This window comes from Vicugna pacos, chromosome 14, assembly GCF_048564905.1.
Source record: "Vicugna pacos chromosome 14, VicPac4, whole genome shotgun sequence".
NCBI lineage: Eukaryota > Metazoa > Chordata > Mammalia > Artiodactyla > Camelidae > Vicugna > Vicugna pacos.
Genome location: NC_133000.1, coordinates 13,535,587 through 13,554,354, shown reverse-complemented (window position 1 = coordinate 13,554,354; position 18,768 = coordinate 13,535,587). Strand labels below are relative to the sequence as shown.

General features: G+C 39.9%; 1 protein-coding gene across 6 annotated transcripts in view; it reads left to right on the top strand.

Annotated features, from left to right (window-relative positions):
• WDFY2 (WD repeat and FYVE domain containing 2) overlaps nucleotides 1-18,768 on the top strand; it is a 235,604-nt gene that overhangs the window by 105,555 nt on the left and 111,281 nt on the right. The window lies entirely within an intron of this gene.

Here is an 18,768-nt window from a genome sequence, read left to right as displayed (position 1 = left end):
ACCAGCTCCACTGATACCTTGATTTTTGCCCCTTAATTAAGACTCATTTTGGGCCTCTCTCTCTGCCTTCTGTTTGAAGACAGCCTACACTCTGTGGAGTGTTTGGTTACTTTTACTATAATCTGAGCACCCAACCCCAATATCTCTCTAAATAACTCTACCTTTACTCAAAAAAAAAAAAAAAAAAAGACTCATATTGGACTTCTGCCCTCCAGAGCAGAAAGAGAGTACATTTGTGTTGTTTTAAACTGCTAAATTCGTTTTAGTAATTTGTTAGTAAATGGAAACTAATATTTTCATTCAAGTTTTTACTTTTAAAGAACTACATGGTTATTGGCTAGGAATTCAAGCAGAATCAAAGGGTAGAAAATAAAATCCCCTGTCTTTCCTCATCAACTATTCCCACGTACTGTAGGGTACCACTGTTAATGGATTCTGCTGTATTCACAAGACTTCAGAAATAGTCACATTTATTCTCTCCTTTTTATACACGTAAGATCATATCAGACAAGCACATTTCTTTCTGCAACTTGCTTATTTAATTAAATATAGTCTTGGGCACAGTTTCATAGCAGAATAACGTGATCTGCCTCGTTCAGTCCCATAATTTATCATTCCTCTATTAGGGAACATTAGGTTGTTTCCATTTTTTCCCTTCTGTTTTTCTTTCCTTTTTTCTTTTATAACCAATGCTGAAATGAAGTATCTTCTGCACATCCCATTGGCTATCATCTAAAAATATAATTGTAAGCAGTTGAGTTACTACCTGAATGAATATCTGTGTGTGTGTGTGTGTGTGTTTGTGTGTGTGTACACGTGCGAGCGTAAGCGCACGCGAGCATGAATGCGTGCTGGAGTAAGAGTAGAGAAGAGTGTATCTCCTCATTCAACTCTTTGCTTATATGTTAACTTTTTTTTAAGTTATGGAAAAGCACATAAAACATAAATGTATAGTTAAGTGCGATATTAGAAAGGAAACACCTACGTCAATAAATTGAACGTTGCTTGTCTCTCGGAAGGACCTTGTATGCCCTTTCTGATTACAACCCCCAAGAGATAAACAATATTCTTTTATTACCGCTGTTTATCTTAAGTAGAAGTCTAATAAACTTGGTCATCTGGCCCTCAGAATATTACTGTGAAAAGAGCTAATTAAGGTATTCATAATAATACGATCAAGGATTGACAGTTGACCTTGGAAAAATTATAGAAATTGGATATAAGAACTGAAAGCAAAGGGAGAGTTTGGGACATTCAGTATTAGAATAAGCAACTCACTGTAGGGTAAGTCTGTAAGCTCCTGGGACGTCTGTATTTCAGGCATCAAAAAAAAGTTTAATGTATCTTTAAGAACACTTGAAAATATTTTAGAAAGAATACCATAAAAATGATTGAAAGAAAAAATAGACTTTGTAAAGCCAACTGCCTGTTACCTTAAAATTTCACTCAGAGATTGCCTCAGTGTGCTGAGATGTCAAATCTGTGCATCCATTATATGGTGCATTTGGTGACCCGACCTTCATTTTTTAAAGCTAAATTAATTGTAAGGAAAGTTCTTGGAAGACTTGATTTAGAGCAAGCCCTGAAGGTCTAGTTCTTCTGTTTTATAAACTCCCCGAAGGAATCCTTTCTGATCAGTGCTGAGTAATCAAAGACAAAATGGAAGTCTTAGGCACATATAATTCTTGTCATTTTATCTGACCTATACCCAAACCCAGAGGGTAGCACTAAAAATAGCAAATATGAGTTTCTACTATTAGAAAGCCTTGGCTAGGTTACGTTTTTGGGGTGGTGAGTGCATGGAGATGGAGCTGCACAGACAGAAAGGCGACATCCCTCATCTCAACAGCTGGTACCTGTGAAAGTGCTGAGTTGGATTCAGAGTTGTATCATCTTTGCTGTTTCACCCCCAAACGTATTTGGCTTTCTTTGGCCTAATAGTCAACTATCTAATTCCTTCCCTTGATGGTTTTTAATGGATATAAAGTTTCAAGGATTTGGGGAGTCAGAAAAAAGTTAAAACTGAAAGTTTAAGGAAAGAGTAGTGAGAGTTTGTCATTTGGTTGTCACTGTGTGTGTGGCACACGCTACAGGGAACAGGGGCGTGGCTTCATAACACAAAATACTTTTCTCTCACTGTTCTCTGCGTAGAAACAGAGATAGGAAATCATGTATCTTTCTGAATAAAAAGGGAAAAGTTGGTATGGCCTTGAATAAAGATCTCTAAAGGAGTTAAGTAAGATCAATCTTTAAAAAGCTCTGCTGAACACTCATTTCTTTAGGAAATAGTTTTTTTCCCCCTCAAATGTGCATAAGTATTATGTATTTATTATATGAAATTACTAGAGAAACTTATTTTAACTGGAACCCAGGTGTTGAATACTTTGGTTAAATACCCAAGTTTCATTCCCATTTCTAGTTTGTGTGACTCCTTGGTATCATACTTTTGCAGATACGAAAAGAGGCAGCCAAGGCCTCTTTAAATCCAATAATGTTATTTATCTTGTTTGGTAAGGATTGGTGTGAATGTAACATTTATAATCATCCCTTGGTATACACAGGGGATTGGTTCCAGAATCCGTGAGGATACCAAAACCTGCAGATGCTCAAGTCCTTTATATAAAATGACATAATATTTGCATATAACCCAGGCACAGCCCCCTGTGTACTTTAAATCATCTCTAGGTTACTTATAATATCTAATACGATGTAAATGCTATACGAATATTTGTAAATACAATGTAAATATTATGTAAATAGTTGCCAGTGCTTGACAAATTACAGTTTTGCTTTTTGAAACTTTCTGGCTTATTTTTTTCCAATCTGAGGTTGGTTGAAATCTGTGGATGCAGAACCCACGGATATAGAAGGCCAACTGTATTTGTAAGATTCCCAGAAAAAAAGTATAATGTCAAATCTGCTATTAATGGTTGACAGTCATGGAAAACATCCATTGTAGGTTTGCTCTTAGGATTCCCTGGTTGTCTTTATTCTGTGTGTATTTGATTGTTTTTACTCTATGGATATTGATGCTGTTTTAGCAGTATCCTCTGCAAGTATGATTTTCAGAAATGATAGCTGAAATGTGGCCCTGCTTTTCGGCCTTCATCCAGAATTGGGGGGGCGCGAAGTGGGGGGTGGAAGTAACAAAGAGAAATCTGGTTAACTTATCCTTTGTTCTAATGATGAGAGCCTGTCAAAATTTTTTTTTCCCCTCGATTCATGCTTGTATTTTTGAGTAGTATGGGAAAGTAGGAGAAGTCAACAAAACCCAGAGTTACTGTAATTAATTTAAATTACACCTGTTCTGTTAATTTCACATGTTGGTGATTAAGAATGCTTGTCTTCAAAAATAGTTATGCAGTTAAGTATAAATAAGGCAGGAATTTTGCTTTCTTTGCTCTGTTATCCCCAGTGCTTAGAATAGTGGGTACACAGTGGGTGCTCAGAAAATATTGTTGAATATAGGCTGGAAGTACACATTGGCTGTAAAACCTATTGCTGATGTTCCATGTTGTCAATCTGCATATATTTGAAAAATGCATATATTCATTGTAGTTCAAGACTCACAGTATTATTAGAATGATGGTCATTATAGTTTGCTGTTTAATTTTTTTTTAAGAATATTCTTTATTTTCAATGAATCTGTTTCATCATTGAGATTTTGGGGAATTCTGCTTCCTTAGTACACAGCATTCTCCTTGAATGAATAATAACCTCTTACATCTGTAAAGCATGTTATATTTTACAGTTTTTTCATGCATTATCATTTGATCCTCACTACTGCCTGCCTATGTCTACTTAATTCTTTCTTGCTAGCTGAACCTCGGTTTTGTTCAGGTGTTCATCCCTACCCTACATGACTCAGAACTAAATTCTGATTAGTCTAAGCCTGTTACAGTAAGTTCCTTCCCTTTGCTAGGAATTGGTTCAAGAATAGGCATGTGACCCATTTCCGACCAATAATGTGAGAGACGAGATCGGCTGAGAGTGAGGGAGGGAGGTACATCTGGGAAAAGTCACCTCTTTTTCCAGACACACAGGAGGAAACATTGTCTATTTAACTGCTGCCTGATGTCCTGACTGGATGTGACCACCTGGAGCTGCTGTAGCAGTTTCGTGATGATAAAAAGAGGCAGCCTGGAAATAAGGTGGCATGTTGAACGTGGTGGAAGAGAAAGAACCAGCTCCCAAATTAACCAACCCTAGAACTGCTTGACTTCTTGTTACCAGAGAATACATTTTCCTTATTCCAGTTGAGAGCATCCTAATTGAAACTGGTATCATTGCCCTTTTACAGGCAAGGAAACTCAGACCCCCAGATCTTTAAATGGAATCATCATCATTAGACAGTGACTTCACTATTGAAGCCAGGAGAACTGAAACACGCGTTCTGCTTCCTCATCTAGTCTTCCTGGTCCACTGTGTAGCTTCTCTATAAACAGCCCCAACTCCCTGCTTGGGAGGGAACTGCATTACCAAATTTAGGTATTTGTGTTTGAAATGCATTTTAGATAGTTCCTGATTATTTTGTGGTTGATTACCTGTGACAAATGCTGCTTTGAAATTCTCACTAATATTGTTACCTACCTTCTTACCTTGGCTGACATAAATTGGAACTTTATTTACAAATTAACAGTTTGAAGGGAAGTCCTTTTACAATTACTTTTTTTTCAACTGTTTTGTGAATATATACTTCAAAAAGTTTGTTACATTCTTCCTGAGTTTGTGGATATGTGTTTTAAGAATTGTATTAAATTCTGAGAAGTGATATGGTTCATTTGTAAAGGAATTAAAATAATAACTGAGCAACCCATTGGACTGAATGGGAGTAGGGGCTACATGTCTGGCTTTGGTAGCTGTGTTGAAATTTGTTAATATGAAAAGTTATGGTTGGCCATATATGTGATGCTCTTTGCACGGCCATTTACAGAAAGTTCTTTGACTTTCTTTTCTGCATTCCACCCCACTCTCCTCTCACTTTCCCTCCCGCTTACAGGCGAGGGTAGAGACTGATCAGTAGCTTGTGGTACATTCCTTCCTACTGCAGAGACAAATCAGGACAGTGTTCAGCCGAGTAAAGGAATTTATTTATAGTTGCAGAATTCAATTAAATATTTAATGTCATGTGAAAGACACTTTGATGCGGGATGGTTGGGTTTTTTCTAAAAGAGAATTATTCTTGGTGGGAGCAGTGACTAAGTCCCCTGCCTCCTGGAGGTGACAGTGAGTGTCTCCAGCCTCCCTTCTTTCTCAAGCTGAAGCGACAGCCATGTTGGCCAGGACCTCTGTGGGAGGCAGAATATGCTCTTCTCTTGGCCTTTTTGCTCCTTCAGAGTGGGGGGCCCGCCAGCTGAAGTGAGAGCACTAAAAATAGCACCAACTGTTTAGCAAAGTGGCTAAATAGTTCCCTCAGCTTGTTCTGTTCCTTCCTACTCCAGTGAAATACTTTGAATAATATAATCTTGGACAGTGGTGGGACTTTCACTGGGCACCTTCTGGAATATTTTCTTCATTCTTAATTTCATTTAAAACTACAAGTGGCCCAAATCTTGGGGATTGATTAATGACAGAAATTAAAACTCAGTTTTCTATAATTATTAAGCATACCGTCAATGCTGTGATTTGTTTTTCACTGAAAATTTTTTTGTCCCTAAAATTTTATTTTACACTTAAAATGAGCTGTGTGGTGTCCTGAGGAGGGTAATTTAACACCAGATTAACACAGGTGACACCATATATTGCTGATTACTGACTCTTCCTTAAGGGTCCTCTTAGATTTCTATTTGAAGTGCTTAATGATTTGATTTCTCCTTTTAAAATTAAGTAAATCCGTAAATGGAGAACTTTCCCTTCAAACTAGCAAAGCTGTTCTTCAAGAGACCATCTCAAGCCATGAAAATGGAGAGTATTTAAAGCTCTGTATGAAGATAATTGGGTGAACCGTGACATGTAGTTTAGATACTACATTCTGCTGTAATTAACAGAAAACCTGACTCATTAATAATGTCTCAGTCAAGTAAAGGGGTTGTTTTCCTCTTGTAAAAAGAAGTCTTGAAGTGGGCATTCCAGGATTGGGCAAAGCCATCAAAGACCCAAACTGCTTCTGCCTTTCTATTTGGCCATCCTTCATGATCTTGTCACTTCGAAGTCTCAAGATGGCTGCTCTCCAGCCTGCATTGCATCTGCCTTCCAGGCGAGAAGGAGGGCAGATGGCAAAAAGGCATGTACCAGCTGTGCCTGTTCTCTTTCAAAGAGCTTCCTGGAAGCTCAGTTCAGTGACTTCTGCTTGCATCTCATTAACCAGAACTGTGTCATACTGCCACCCCTAGCTATACACGTGGTTGGGAAATGCAGTTGTTTCGGCCTGGCATGTCAACACCCTGAACACAATTGGAATTCTGATGGGAAATATTTTGAGAATTATGTGCCTGTTGTTTCTAAACTAATAGGACTCAGGAGGAATAAAATAAATGAACATCTCTTGAAAACCTACTGCATTCTAGATGCCGTGCTGGTTATTTCTGGCTGCATTATCTTATTTAAACTTCAGCACTCAAAGATGGGTCATATACACATTTATATAAAAGAATAAAGTAAGTTCAAGGTGATTTAAAGAGCTAAAAAAGCAAGATTAATGTATTCTTTGTGGAAGTGTTCTCATAGCCTGTTAAGCTTGGAATTAATTTAAAGGATTATATCTTGAAACCCCAGATATTATAATGTGAAATTTTGACAAATTTAATTATACTAATTTAAAAGAAATCATTATGTTGAAACTCAGCATTCATAAATGAAGGCTTGGAGAAAATATTTGCAATATAGATTAAAAAGTCTTAATATTGGTAATAGATAAAAAGCTTCTACAAGTAAATACTAAAAACTCATCTATTAAAAATGAAAAATATGAAAAGGCAGACATTTCTTTGAAGAAAATAAACAGATAAAAGGAGTTGAAAAAATGCAATGCAAATGAAAAAAATACTGAGCACTCTATTTTTGATTCCCAGCTTGACAGATATTTTTAAAAATTGATAATTTCGAGTTTTGTAAAATTCTAGGGAGAAAAGATACTTTTATGTACTATTGGCAATAGTGTTATGTTGATACCATCATTTTGGAGAGCAGTTTAGCAGTACCTGTCAAAACGTGAAGTGTACATACCCTTTGACTCAGCAGGCCCCCTTCTTAGGATAAATTTTATAGAAATAATGCCATTGTTTTATAAGGCTATTTATTGTAGCATTGCAATTAAATAAAAATGTGGGACAAGCCAAAATGTCCATGAGTAGGAACATGGTTAAATAAACTATGTGATGGCCATACAATATAATTATTAACTGGAAAGCTGTCTATGGACTATTAAGCAGACAAGTTATAAAGTAACATGTATACTATTTTTGTGATACCTACCCCCCTTAAAAAGGGATTCTGTGCATGCATATAAAAGAATTGGAGTCTGATGATTTTTCACTTTTTATATGTAGGTATTTGAATTTTTTGCAAGGGCAAATTACTTTTGTGTGTGGGTGTATGTTTTCCAAGGATGAATTACCTTTTTAAAAAGCCAATAATGACTTTTTAAAGGAGAATTTTAAAAAAATAAAGGAATGTATACATTTTAAATTCTATAAAAATGCTAACATGCTAATAGTGATTTTTATGAATTGTTTTCTGGGAGTTGAGGGGACCAGATGATGTGATAGGGAGAAAACAGTCTGGATTAATGAACAATCTGAATGATGGAACTCTGGAGAAGAAATGTTATGTATCTTTCAGCCACCTTATATGATTCAGGATAGGCTGAATTATATCGCAGTGACAAACAGCCTCCGAATCTCAGCGGTTCCATCACAAAGATTGATTTCTCACTCATGGTTCATGGCTATTGTGAGTTGTCTGTGGGCTCTGCTAACAGAGTTGGTGGGCTTACAGAGGCTCCACCAACTTGGGCATCGCCACTCATCTTGACGGGAGGGGACTTGGCAGATCCTGCACTGGTTTTTATAGACCTGTTCCCAGAAATGACATACGTCCCTTCCACTTACCTCTCATCAGTCAAAGCAAGTCTCAGGGTCACGCCTAAATTTAAAGAGCCTGGTCAGTGCCATCCTCCCACATGCCTATAAGAAGGATGATCAGAGGATGTGGGATCACCCAAATGACTGTCACAGCGCTTCAATGGGGAACTGTGAAATGAGCTTCTAGAACAGTGTCTGGCACAGAGTTAGAAGTGTTTTCATTTTTATAGAGACAGTAATTTATACTAATCTAGATGAATTTCTTAAATATGTAAGAACTGGTTTGCATATATATTGAATCAACAGGTGTTTGTTGAGTTCACATCACTTTACTAAATTTATAAAAGATAAAAAGATTTGTTTGTGAATAGGTACTTTGAGAAAAGGTATAATGGATTTACAGTATTTGTTTCAGGTGTATAACATAGTGATTCAAAATTTTATATATTATAGTCCGCTTAAATTTATAAAATATTGGCTACGTTCCCTCTGCTGTACTATATATCCTAGTAGCTTATTTATTTTATACATAGTAGTTTGTACGTCTTAAACCCTTACCTCTGTCTTGCACCCACCATCCCACGACCCACTGGTAACCACTACTTTGCTCTCTATATCTGTGAGTCTGTTGTTCCTGTTTTGTTATATTCATTTGTTTATTTTATTTTTCACATTCCACATATGAATGATAACATAGAGTATTTGTTTTTCTCTGTGTGACTTAATTCACTAAGCATAATATCCTCCAGGTCCATCCATGTTATTGCAAGTGGCAGAATTTCATTTTTTTAATGGCTGAGTATTATTCCATTGTATATATACCACATCTTTATTCATTCATCTGTTGATGGATACTTAGGTTGCTTCCATATCTTGGGCAAGTGTAAATAATGCTGCTATGAACATTGGGGTGCATGTGTCTTTTTGAATTAATGTTTTCATTTTCTTCAACTATACACCCAGGAGTGGGATTGCTGGATCATATGGTAGTTCTAGTTTTAGTTTTTTGAGGAACCTCCATACTGTTTTCCATAGTGGCTTCACCAATCTACGTTCTCCGAACAGTGTGTGGATAGGTACTTTTAAAGTAAGGTTTTGTGACAACTTTTCATAAATATTTTGAAAATCTTCTTCCTCCTTTTGTTCTTTCTAACTCCATGAAGAAAGTGTTTATTAATAAAGGAAATTTCTGTGAGGCTTTTGATGTATTTTTACAAAACTCTAACTTAATGAGGTTCTTTTTTTTTAGAATAGATGCAGTTTTTTTTAACATTTTTTATTGATTTATAATCATTTTACAATGTTGTGTCAAATTCCAGTGTAGAGCACAATTTCTCAGTTATACATGAACATATATATATTTATTGTCAATTTTTCTTTCTGTGAGCTACCATAAGATCTTGTATATATTTCCCTGTGATATACAGTATAATCTTGTTTATCTATTCTACAATTTTGAAATCCCAGTCTATCCCTTCCCACCCTCCGCCCCCTTGGCAATCACAAGTTTGTATTCTATGTCTATGAGTCTATTTCTGTTTTGTATTTATGTTGTTTTTTTTTTTTTTAAGATTCATGAGCGATCTCACATGATATTTTTCTTTCTCTCTCTGGCTTACTTCACTTAGAATGACAGTCTCCAGGAGCATCCATGTTGCTGCAAATGGCGTTATATTGTCGGTTTTTATGGCTGAGTAGTATTCCATTGTATAAATATATACCACATCTTCTTTATCCAGTCATCTATTGATGGACATTTAATGAGGTTTTAATCTATTTAATAATAAATTCCTGTTTATGCTAGCTATCAGGGATGCATTTAATAACTAATTCTTTAGCTGTGCTTGTTGGGTTTGGATGAGTGGGAAGGCACATTCCACTAACAGAAAGGACATCTTTTTAGACAACCCCCTAGACACCTGAAGTCCAAATGCAGAGTTCTTTACTATTGTGATGCCCATCATTTAGTAGGAAGTTGTTCTCTTCTGGGCATGATGGAGTTCCTCCTCTCTCTCTGATCTTCCTTTCTCTCCACGTAATTCTCTGTCTTTTTATCTTTCCTTCCCCTATGACTCAGCTCTTGGTCATAAAATTCCATCTTGTTTTCTCATAAATGAGCAGACTTTTTAGGTCCTTAAATTCCTCAGGATGGAATATGGCAGACAAACCTTTCTCCTAGGAGGAGTCAGAAAATCTCTCCTACTTTAACAAAATGATGGGTTGAATCTCAAGAAATTCCATGAAATGTGTGCATAGCTTGATAGGGTTGAGATGTAGGCCAACTTTCTAGGCCTTGAATTTTCCATGCTAACTTGTTTGATGTTTTGGTTTTATTTTTCTTTCTTAAACTCTAGTTGTTAAATAGAAAAAGCTCTGACTTCTCTGTAATACTTAAGAAGCTTGATTGTAAACGATGAAGCTGCCCACATGTTCCTGTGTAATGATAATTTCTCCTACCCTTACTCAGCAGTCTTGGAACTGATGGTAGAACCCAAACTTTTGTGAAGAGAGCAGTCACACCTTTGCTGAGTACAACTACTTCAGAGTTTGGGATGCCTCTTAAGTACAAGTGACAAGCACTCTATGAACTCAACAGAATTTTGTGTCCTCATCCTCGGGCCACCTGGGTTTAGTGCTACATTTTGGCAGCACTTCCTTAAGAGTATCAGTAAAGAGAGGATATGAAAGATAATTAAGGTTCCTTCTGAGCACTGACTGTGCGCCAGAACTGTATTATGACACATTACCTCATTAGAAGTCTGCTCTAGGCTAGCAGATGGCCTGTTTCTGCGGCTAGCCCCAGTGATACTGGTAATAAATTAAGACAGTATGGTGCCCTACCCGTCTGTTTCTGCTGCTCGCTTTCGAGCTTCTTGAGGGCAGGGCCAGTATCTTGTTCTCCTGCGTATAATGACGATGTCCCACGAGGTAAAGCTAGTTAAAGTTAGTTAAGCGATTGGCCGTGTAAAGGGACGGGTGAATGGGTGAACTGGTGGACTCAGTCACTTGTGCTACCTGGTCCCTAATCTGGAGAACTTAGTGATTTACAAATAATTAATGGATCTTGACATGATCAGTGGATGTTTGGAGGGTTTCCTATGGTTGAGTATAATGCAGCCTGTTGTCTGCTCTGTATAAAAGGAACCTCCCCGTCTGTTCCTGTCACTCATGCCATATGCCCAGTCCTCACTGTTAGGATATAGTGTCGGCCAGTGACTAACCCATATTCTCAGAGAATGTGGCTGGAATTTCCCTAAATGCAGAACATCACAATTCTAGAAGATGGGAGCTGGCCAGAGCAAAACAATAAAGGCTGGGATGGGGGTGGGGGGGTCCTCCCTGCCTGTCTCTGTTGTGAGCCCTGGAAGAGGGCGAGGTGAAGAGGGGAGGGGCAATGCCCGCAAGACTCCTGGGCTTCCCCACCTCTTAGGCTAAAGACGTAAACAAACCGTGGTGGCTTTTGCGTCTCTAACTGTGCCATAGCGGTGAGCAGCAGAGCTCAATGTAGGAAAAGCAAACAGTGTCTTGCTTTCTCTCCCTAGCTTTCCATCCTCTCTCTCACCTGTCTGTTCTCTCATTCCTCACAAGGCCTTCTTCCACCTCCAACAACAGACAGGAAAGAAGAACTCCAGCAAGTGGTTAGTAGAGATTCTCCCCCTGGCCCTTCCAAAATTAAGTAAAGGAACCGAAGTCCCTCAAATAGGATTGGGGACTATTTTCCTTGTTCTTCTTCATGTTGCGGGCAATCAGAATAAGGGTGAGAAGAAACAGTGTTTAAGGATCACATAGGCAGAGAGAATGATTTCCTATTTCTAATAATCTGGGCCAATGGTCCTTACAAGCCCCTTCCCAGTATGGAAATGGGGGAGTGGCTCAGCTGTGGTTCAATCCCATACAGTTAGTCTGATGTGACAATTTAAGTAGCTTTTAGATAAATGCTCACTTTTAAAGAGGTCAGGTATTCTGATTGTAGTATGTCCTCTCCCTCCACACTTCTCACTCAGCTGGCGGTGCAGTGGGGATTGGGGGGCGGGTGGGATGTGCAGACCCACCCCTGGACCTTTTCTGGCTCTGCCATGGCACAGCCGCCCTGGCCGGTTGCCTGGACTAGAGGTGGCCAAGGGATGACTCCCTTGGCTGAAAACTCTTGCTGGTAGAACTGTTTTTGCTTGTCATGCTCAGTCATGCCTGGTGGTGCACTTGGCGGGCTCCGTTTCACTTTGGCTCTGGCAGGCCTGCCTCCCCTCTGGGTCTCTGCCATATCCTTCATCCGGTTTGTGGCCTAGTGCTCTGGTCCCTTGCAGTCTTGTGGTGGCACCATGCTGCCCCATACCAGGCACTGCTGCGGCCCTCAACCATCCCATCCCAGCTGCATGAGCTCACTTGCAGCCTGCTCCCATCCAGGCAGGATTTCCTGGATCTTGGGGAAACCAAAGTCAGGGCCTAAGGGTGAAAGATAAATGCCAGCAGTAGTTCTGTCTGACTTCGCTGGAGCAGAGTCTCCTTTGTAGGAGGGACCCGGGGCTGGTGTGGTGGCCAGAATCCTAAATGGGAAGCGTAGAGACACCCTCCTGCCTTCACCCTGTGCACACACCTGCCGTGGTGGGGAGGTTGGGTCACACTCACCTCACCCACTTCCTCTCTTGACTCCGGCCCCCACTTTCCCACTTCTCTGGGCCAGGCCTCCCTCCTTCCTCATCCTGTCAGGTCAGAACTTCCTTTCCATATATAACTTGATGAGCAAGTCCTGTTGGCTTCAATATGTTGACTGAAGTTAAAGGATTTAGAAAAATACATGTTCTCTGGCTAAAGCCTGAGATCCCTGCTGCAAAATCGTGTCTCCCTCCTCTCATTGTCCCCCCCCCGCCCCGATCCCAACCCTTGCATTTCTGCTCTAACAGAAGCCTTGTCCAGGCAGACAGGTCCCTTTGATAGATAGGGGGTGGTCATGTTCAGTACAAGTACATTAGTAGCACACAAATACTCTCTTCATTAATAATTAAAGGGACCTTGTTTAAGACTATTCTGAATTGAAGATTCTCTGGACTTCGTATCTTAAACAGAGTTGCAAATAATAAGATGGCAGCCGCCTCAATTCTGTGGGTAAAAGTTTTAAAGTACGGATGAGATGGTTGGCCAGATTCATCCTGTTGGGTTCCCTTGGGCACAAATTCAGTTGCCATCAGAAAAAATACCAAGAGTGGTAGATTGGGTCTGGAGTGGCCACGTGGTACTAGTGACTCAAAAACTTGGGTGGAGCAGTTGAAAGAAAAAAAAAACCTCACTATTAATATGATGATGATTAAACTGTCCCAGTTAGTAATGCAGTGGGATTTTCTGTTTTTAAATCAACAAAAAGACATACTTCGTTCGATTCCTTTTTTCTTAATTTTGTTCTCTCTCTTTGCTCAATTTAACTAGATGTGGAAAGCCAGGAGTGTGTGGCGGGGAGTGGAGGTGAAGAGAGAGCGAGGAAGGGGAGGATGGGTTGTTTAGCCTCATATTAAACAGTGCGTTTTAGGTTATAAATTCGCACAGAAACTGGAGGTCATTATTATTTCCCTCTTCACAAGGGTGCGCGATTAACCCCAAGCACGTTTGTGTGGTGCTTTCTGCTCACTCCAGGAGGCCATATGCTGACAGTGTGGAGCTTTGTAGTATTGGCATCCCTAAAGATAATATTTGACTTTTAAAGGAATGTTTAAGGGGAGCACTTAACATTCCTCTCTGTTTTGAGTCCCTTCTTTAGGTAGTTTCTTTGTTTTAATTATTGTTCCTTATTTCAGTCTTGTGAATCTGTCCACATATGTAGGAGCCCACGCACATTTCTTGCAGCCACCGTCTCCCGTGGCGGCCCACTGCTGGGTAATTGACTGTTCCATCCTCGTCCAGCAACACGCATTGACAGCATTCTGCAGCCCACTGGCTCTTTCTCTAGTTGGAGACAGCTGGAACAGTTTACAAGTTTCAAATTCTGAACCTGGGGAAGGCAGTAAAAGGAAAATTAACCAGTGGGGATTTTAGGATACCATTCTTTCATTTGTTCACTTATTAAACATTTACTAACAGTATGCCTGGTAGTGTGCTGGACTGCGTGCATAAAAATGCAGGACATACCGTTCCATTCTCCTAAAGCTCACGGATCCGTCAGGGAGGCAGGTAAGTCAACAGTTACAGTAGAGATTAAAGTCGAGAAGGGTAATCAAGTAATCCAAACTGCAACACTTTTCAAAGTGAAGGTACACTTAAAAATGGTTAAGATGGTAAATTTTATGTTATGTGTTTTTTCCTACAATTGAAAAAAGAAAACAAAAGGTTGTTACTGTGTAGTCCAGGACAGCAGACAAACCAGGGCAGTCCTGGGCAAACCATAGGAACAGACAGTGTGAGAGCCATGGTTGAAGGATGAGAGGGAGTCTGGTCCGGAGAAGGGGCAGGGAGTGACGCATGATGGAAGCTCACCTGCCTTACTTTTCTCATCTCTAAAATGGGATGATTATAGCCCCCAATCCTTAGGGGTCCTTATGAGGATTGAGTGAGTTAATTCAAGCTCCAATTTCTGCACCGACTTTTCATTAGTCACCTGTGACTTTCCTGGGTTGTAGATGCTGGTATTTTTTGTGTTTTTCACACGGTCGCCTCTCAACAACTGTTTGTGTTTTAACCTTCGGCCTCATCATAGTTCATCCGCAACTCGCTCATCCCTCCAGCACGCCGCTGGCCAGAACACACATCCCGCCAGCACTCGGAAGCTACTTTATTTCTAGCTTTTTCTCACGCCCTCTGGATATTCTGTGGTTCCTGTCCTCCCAATCTTGTGGTCATTTCTGGCTTTCTACGACAGACCGTTTTATAGGCAGCTCTTTTTAAAGGGGTGAATCCTTTTTTAATTTCTCGAAGTGATTTCTTCACAGCGCTGCCACCTCCACCTCACTTTTGAAATAAAGGAGCAGAATGGAGAGACGTAATTAAATGACTGTGCTCTCACTGTCACCTCATACTCCTTTCAAGAGCCGTCTTTGAAGTGATTGAACCCTGTTTTGGGATAATGTAATAAAGGATGAAGGATTAGAGAAAGGATCAGGTTAGGAGAAACCAATATATAGTGAAATTGATTCATTTAATCAGAGGCTACTCCAGGCACACACTTTTCTTGGGCTAGTTGTAGATGGATTACTGCTGGGTTCTGATAGAATGAATTTGCTAAAAGCAAGAGTTCAGATTTCATCTGAGATACCCTAGTGCTATGTCTCAGGATTTGCCTGATTATTTATAGTTCTGTTCCCAAGAAGTGTGGTGTGAGCCATCCCTCTTGCACTTTTGTGACTCCTAATTTGCTTTTCCTGGCTCCATTCGTCACTGGGAGGGGCAGGAGTCCTGTGTGCTGGGATCCTGATATGACTGCAGAAGATGCTTTCACTCTGCTTGTTTTACTTTAATTCAGCCTGTGTTCAACAAATGTTAGTTGAGTTCCTGATTGTATCAGGCACTATTCTAGGCAGGGGATAATATTAAAAAACAAAACAAAGATCCCTGCCACTATGGAACTTAATGTTCTTATGGGGAAAAATAAACAATAATCATAATAGGTAAGTAAAGAGTGTTAGAAAGTGATAAGCACTGTGGAAAAAAACACAGAGCAGAGTAAAAGGTCTGGGAATGTGGGTGTGGGTTGAGAGGGAGGTGATGTTTCCACTTTTTAAAAAGGAATGGCCAGGATAGTCCTCACTGAGAAGGCGGTATTTGAATCAAGTTGGAAGGATGAGGGGGTTAGCCATGGGGCCGCCTGGGCATAAGTCTTTTTGGCAGAGGGAACAGTTGGTGCAAAGGTCCTAAGGTAGGAGCATCCTTGGTGTTGTAGCTGGGAGGAGAGTGCTAGCAGGTGAGGCCAGGGACTGTCACAGGGGGAAAGGTTGCTTTGTAGACCACTATGAAGATATTGGCTTTTGCTCTGGTAAAATGGGAGCCGCTGCAGAGTTTTGAGCAGAGAAAGGATGAGACTTAACCTGTTTTAATAGTACCACCTGACTGTTGTATGAGAGCTACTAGTTGCAGCATGGAGGTGACTGAGGCAGATGCTGGGGACTCCATCGCAGTAGGAGAGGTGGTGATGGCTTTGGCCAGGATGTTGGTGGCAGAGGTAATGAAAGGTGGTTGGGTTCTTAACATACAGTTGTCCCTTAGTATCCTTGGGGGATTGGTTCCAGGAGCCCCCACAGATACCAGAATCTGCAGATACTCAAGTCCCTTGTATAGAATGGCGGATGTAGTACAATGAATACTGTATATATAGATATACTTTCATAATGCAGACTTGACTTAGCAGTTTCTGGTCAAGCATGTTCTGAATGAATAGCACTCTAGACACATTCACTCCTAGAATACTAGGTGGTTGGTTTCCTCCCCTAAGAGTGCATGTGTATGAATTTGTTTGTGTAAGTGTTTGGGGTACAAAATTCTTGAGTTTAATTTTGACTTTCTCTTTTTAAATTTATTTATTTTCTTTAAACAGTCTTTTTATTTTTATTTTTTTTAATGGAGGACTGGGCATTGAACCCAGGACCTCATGGATGCTAAGCATGTGCTCTACCCCTGAGATATACCCACCCCATTAATCTTGAGTTACTTGAGCCTAATCTTGTTTTAAAGAGAGAACCAACGTACATCTTTTAGCTCTAATTATGTAATAAAAGAAACAATATATCTGTTTATCTTAAAAGTAAAAATTCTTAAAAAGAAAAAAACCCCAAATTTACAATATACAAAGCAAAATTGTTTCAGCCCACCCAAGGCAACATTTGGCACCTGTCCTCAATACAAGTTAGTTAAAATACTCCTCAATTTGGAGGGTTTCAAAAGTTCAGTACAAAAAATGGCAGTCATTTATAGAATAAGTATCTCTGGACTTGAGAGCTAAGCAAAAATATTACTGAGACCAACTAAAATCATGTGGAATTCAGCCAAGATTAGCCAGCCCAGAGTGCGGCCAGCCCTGGCTGAGGGCAGAATGCTGACAGGGCAGGGACGCAGTGCAGCCAGAACTTCGAAAAGGAAACTGAGATCAGTGGAGGGAATTTTCACCTGATGTAGCATTTAATGCTTAGCCCTCCAGAGAGTTCCTTCTGCTTGATTGTTTTCATATTATCATACATTGTTCAGAGAGTTATGGATAAGTCAGGCTGAGAAGTTATAGTGAATTCCTAGTCCTGTTTGGGTGGCCCAGCCATGCCAGGCCTGCTGCCACACCAGTGGCCTCGCCTCGCAGGGAGGACCTGAGTGAGGACAGATGCTGAAGGGGAAAGAATATTCTAGAATGTCAGTTGAAAAATCTCAAACTCTTAAATAAGTGAGGGAATGAGACCCGAGTTTGTCTTTAGAACATCAATTCTTCAACAGTAAGGCCCAGATCTTTTCTTTCTTCACAAGTACTTGTAGCATTTGCACAGTGGAGGGAAGACACCGGTCAGGTTGGAGTGAGACTGGCCAGTTTCAAACTCCAGCTTCCCTTCCTGTTTACCGTGTGGCTCGAACAAGTTATCCTCCCCCAGCCTCAGTTTCCTTCTCTGTATAATGGGGGTCAGGATCATACCAGGCAGTGTGCACAGAATTACAGGAAGCATCTTCTACCGGGCAGGGCTCATTAAATAGCTCCTTCCTCTTTCTCTGCCAACGGCTCAAACCATTAATGTTGATGGACAATGAAATGTTGATAGTTTAATTCTGTATATGAAGTTTATTGCATTTCATAATTTATATGATGAATGTGGCAGGGCCTGAAACAAAATGAAACCAATCTAACAAAATTTTATTTTAGTGAATTTTTTTGGCAATTTGGTGTTTACACCTTCCTCTTTGATACCTTGGGTCACATTTCCAAAGATAACAATGACCAAAAAGGCAGAGATTAGTTCCCATTCCTGTGGATGGAGAAGAGGAGGCAGTATGACCTAACTGGATGCACCACAGAGAAAGGGCACTGAGATGCTTTACTTTGCACGTCATGCTTAACCGAATGCAATATTCTTACTCGAGGCTTTGTAATATCTAAAAAGGACCTTAGACACTGATTGACCAGCATTTTTAAAATAGACTCATAACTAAAGATTGAGCAGCAGGATAAATTCTTGCAGGGTTTAGACCTTTTGGGAAGACATCTTTGTGTGCTCAGTGGAACGTTTCTGTTTATAACAGTGATCTATTTTGATGGTTTTAAACTGTGTCTTGGCAGTTTCCTTGTGTATGAAATGAGAGGTTTGATGAGATTATGTCTCATGTGTCCTTCAGTTTGGAAATGAATGAGATCCAGTTTTTTAGTTTTAAGCCAAGGAGGAGCAGTCTTGAAAGATACTAATGAAGTTAGCGGATTAAGTGGTACTCCACACCGGGAAGCCCCTCAGGCTCTCGTGACCACCTCACCCTGCGAGGAAGGTTAACCAAAGAAGGTCACTGAAGCACACCAAATGGGCCACGTAGGCTTCCCCTGACCTGCTTTTGTGTCTCAGCATTCATTTTGTCCACAGTAGATTTAGGAGCACAGATGGTTACTGGTATTAATTAGATATCTAAAAAAATTTGAGCCCCTAGGAAACTGATGCAGTATTAACCATGACTTTATTTTAATAAAATCTTTATGAAATATGATACATGAAAAAAGAATGCTTTTGGAGTTAATTGTATTTAAGTTTCCCAATTTAATGTGATTTTGGGAAAGGCTCTCAAATGATGGAGTTTCAAATTCCTCACTGCA